This window comes from Manis pentadactyla, chromosome 10 (genome assembly GCF_030020395.1).
Source record: "Manis pentadactyla isolate mManPen7 chromosome 10, mManPen7.hap1, whole genome shotgun sequence".
NCBI classification, from domain to species: Eukaryota; Metazoa; Chordata; class Mammalia; order Pholidota; family Manidae; genus Manis; species Manis pentadactyla.
The window spans coordinates 30923213-30927404 of record NC_080028.1 but is presented as its reverse complement, the minus strand read 5'-3'; the positions used below and the strand labels follow the sequence as shown (position 1 = coordinate 30927404).

The window sequence follows — 4192 nt, the reverse complement described above, 5'->3', positions numbered from 1 at the left end:
ATTCATGTCAAAACTTGTTACTTATTTTGTTTCGGTTAATTACTCTTATAGCCACCTCAGTGGATGAAAAGCACTACCTCATTATGGTTTTTGGTTTACATTTTCCAAATGACTCTGGCTATTGAGTATCTTTTAATGTTCTTTTTGGCAATCTTGTATATCTTCTTTGGAAAATGTCTGTGAGTTTTGCCCTTTTCCTAATTGGATACTTTGCATTTTCTTGTTGAACTGTCAACGTTATTTCTGGATAGCAGATGCTTATCAGACATACAATTTGCAAATATTCTGTAGATTGTCTTTCCATTTTGATAGTGTTCTTTGATGCACAAAACTTTTTAATATTGATGAACTCAATGTTATCTACTTTTCTTTTGTCATTCATTTTCGTGGTGACATATCAAAGAAACCATTGCCAAATCCAAGAATGTGATAAACTATGTTTCTTCTAACAGTTTTATGGGTTTAGCATCCATATTTAGGTTGTTGATTTATTTTGAGTTAATTTTCAATATGACATTATTGGGGGTCAAATTCAGTCTTTGCACATGGACTTCCACGTGTCCCAGCTCCACTTTTTGTAGAGACACTTCTTCCTTTATTGAATGGTCTAAGTACCAGTGATCAGCCATAGTCTTATGGGTTTATTTCTGGAATTTCAGCTTTATTCTTTCGTCTATATGTTTATCCTTATGTCAGTACTATATTGTTTTCTATTAAGATAGCTTTGTAGTAAGTTTTGACATCGTGAAGTGCGAGCCCTCCAACTGAGTTATTCTTCTTCAAGATTGTTTTGGCTATTCATGATCTCTTCTAATGCTGTATGAATTTGAGGGTCAGATTTTTCATTCATGAAGAAAAAACATTGGATATTTGTATGTTGATTGGGTAGTATGAACATCTTATCAATATTGTCTTTCAATCTATGAATATGGAATATCTTTCCATTTATTTAGATCTTTCATTTTTCAGCAATATTTTATAATTTTCAGAGTTCAAATTTCCCATTTCCTTAAGTTTTTCATAAATATTTTACTTTACCGGATACTATTTTTTAAATTGTGCTCTTGATTTACTTTTCAAATTGTTCCTTGATTATTTATGAAAATACAACTGATTCTTCTATTTGCTCTTTACTCTTTGCTGAACTTTGCTGCAATGTTGCTGAATTTCTTTGTTAGCTCTAGAAATTTTGTGTTTGTTCATTGGGATTTTCTATTCATAAAATCATGTCATTTGTTAATAGAAGTTTCTTTTTCTTTCCAAATTTGAATGCCTTTCTATCTTTCTCTTGTCTTATTTCTCTAACTAGAACTTACAGTACAATGAGTAGACATCATTGTCTTGTTCCAATTCTTATGGGTTAAGTTTTCACTCTTTCACCATTATGAAGTATTGCCCATTATGAAGACTACTATGCAAACTACATTTTTCTTTTCCTAATTGCTCTTTGTCATGTTGAGCAATTTCCCTTTGTTCATAGTTTTCTAAGTGTTTTGTAACATAGAAAAGATCTTTGAATGCTTTGTCTTGACAACTGAGATGATGAGCTATTATTTTCTTTGTTGTACTTATATTATGTATTACATTTATTGATTTTCTTAGATTGAATCACACTTCTATTCCTGGATTAAATCCTACTTGTTTATGGAGTCCAAATCTTCCAATATACAGTTGGACTTGGTTTGCCAATATTCTCTTGGATCTTTTTACATCCATATTCATAAAGGATATTTTTAATTTTCTTATCTTGTGATGTCTTTATCTTTTTTTATATTAAGGTAATGGTGACATCATTATGCATCTGAATAAAGCTGGAGGGGGGATGTTCTTGTCTAGTAAGAACAATGTCTAGGCTGCCTTACAAACAATTTATGTCAACTAACTTTTGTCCTTAGAATGGGCCAAACTTTCTTGTTTATGTATCTTGTAATATTTTGTTGAACACTACACATTTAAATATTGTGATGTGGTGTCTCTGGAAATTAGATACTCCTCCTTTTCTGTTTTTATATTTGAAAGCTCTACTCCTCTTATTTAGTGATTTCTCCAAACTATTTTTGCAAAGATTATATATTGCGCTATGTGCTTACTGAAGTCTCTTTTCGTTGAGCTTGAATACAACCAGTGTTTTGCCAGAGATTTCCTTGATTTCCTGAGCTAAACATTTAAAAAATTTTGAAACACCCCTCTAGGTCTTTGCAAACCGGATGTGTGCTGAGGTACTCAACATTTTCCCAGAATGTTTACAATTCTGCCTTCGACTTCACTTCCTGCTTGCTCTGAAACTAAAAATCAGCCAGAAGTGAAAATGTAAAATCTTCTTGAGTTTTCTTTAAGCAAGAGAGAAATTGGGCTACTGTGTAGCTTTCTAAACTCCCTAGTACACAGAGGCACTGTTGAGCACTCTAATTCCCCAAAGACACTCTCTCCCTAGCTTTGCCTTCCAGGCTGTAGGTGGTCTATTATATGTTTCAGCCATAATTTTTTGCCCAAGGCAGCTATAGGTTTTTGTTAGCCTTATGATGTTTTCAAACAATGTGTGCCACATTTGATCACTGAGTGAATTTCGTGTTATGTGAAAATGAAACAAAGTATCTTGCATAAGTCCTTCAGGAGTCCCTAGACAAATTAGAACAGCAAACATAATAATTTGTGAATCAGGTCTGCTCTGCTCCCTCCAGATCTGGGACCAGGGTTCTGTACTAGGAACTTGGGCTGTCATCTTCAATATGGCCACAGACACTGGAAGCGTGTAGACAAGGAAAAATAAAAGTTACACAAGGATTTGCTACTGTTTTTAAGTTGCACTTTTCTTTATTGAGTGTTCACTTGGTTACTATAAACCTCTGACTGATTCCCAGAAAACCTACAAAGTTGGTTCTTGACTGTCTGATTGTTTTTTGATGTTTCTATAAAGGAACAGGAGCTTGGAGCTCCACACTCCATCACTTTGCTGAAGTCATTCCCTGTTCCTCTTTTTATTTCTATTCTACAGTCTCTGCAAATGGCCTTGGGGAACCACAGCACCATCACAGAGTTCATCCTCCTGGGGCTGTCTGCAGACCCTCGTGTCCAGGCCCTGCTCTTTGTGCTGTCCCTAGTGATTTACCTCCTGACTTTGATGGGAAACCTCACGATGCTGCTGGTGATCAGGACTGATTCTCACCTCCACACGCCCATGTACTTTTTCCTGAGTCACTTCTCTTTCCTGGATCTTTGCTACTCCTCAGTCACTGTGCCCAAGCTGCTAGAAAACCTCCTGTCTCAGAGCAAAACCTTCTCTGTGGGGGGCTGTCTGGCTCAGGTCTTCTTTGTGTTTGTCACTGGGGGCACTGAGGGCTGCCTGCTGTCAGTAATGGCCTATGACCGCTATGCTGCCATTTGCCACTCTCTGCACTACGGACAGATCATGACCAACCAGCTCTGTAATAGTCTGGTGTGTGGATGCTGGGGACTGAGCTTTCTGGACGCAGTCATCAACATCCTACAGGCTATGAGTTTGGACTTCTGTGAGGATCAGTCCATTCCACACTACAGTTGTGGGCTGCCCTCTCTCTTCCCTCTGTCCTGCTCTGATGTCTCCACTAGTTTTACTGTGCTCAAGTCTTGTGCATGGATTTCGAACCTATTTGTTGATCATATACTCCTATGCCCTTATCGCCTCCACCATCCTGAGTATCAGCTCCTCCTCAGGTAGAGGCAAAGCCTTCTCCACCTGCTCCTCTCACCTCACTGCAATCCTCCTGTTTTACTGCTCAGGTTTACTTTGCTACCTCATGCCAACCTCAGGTTCACCCCTGGAGTTGATCGTGTCGGTACAGTACAGTGTGGTCACTCCCTTAGTGAATACCCTCATCTACAGCTTGAGGAACAATGAGGTGAAAGCAGCTCTGAGAAGAACCTTTAGAAAATATCTCCAATATAGGTGACCAGACACAGAAGATGATGGGGGTTTACTACAACATGATCTATTGTTAGCTAACACTAAGAGCATTTTCTGAATGTCATGGTGTTGGAGTTAGGAAAATTTTCATAGCAATTCGCATAGGTATTTGGGTATCAGGTTGAGAAAGGTGGAACAAATTCACTCTGCTTTAGGAACAAACAAAACATCAAATGATAGTATTAATCCAACCATTTTCTTTGAATCGTCTTTTTGCAACTTTGATGGGACTTGATCCTTACCTATTTC

At 37.5% G+C, this 4192-nt stretch overlaps 1 pseudogene; it reads left to right on the top strand.

The window, feature by feature from the left end:
• Nucleotides 1–3004: 3004 nt before the first annotated feature.
• LOC130679240 (olfactory receptor 8S1-like) lies at nucleotides 3005–3929 on the top strand (annotated as a pseudogene).
• The last annotated feature ends 263 nt before the right edge of the window (nucleotides 3930–4192 follow it).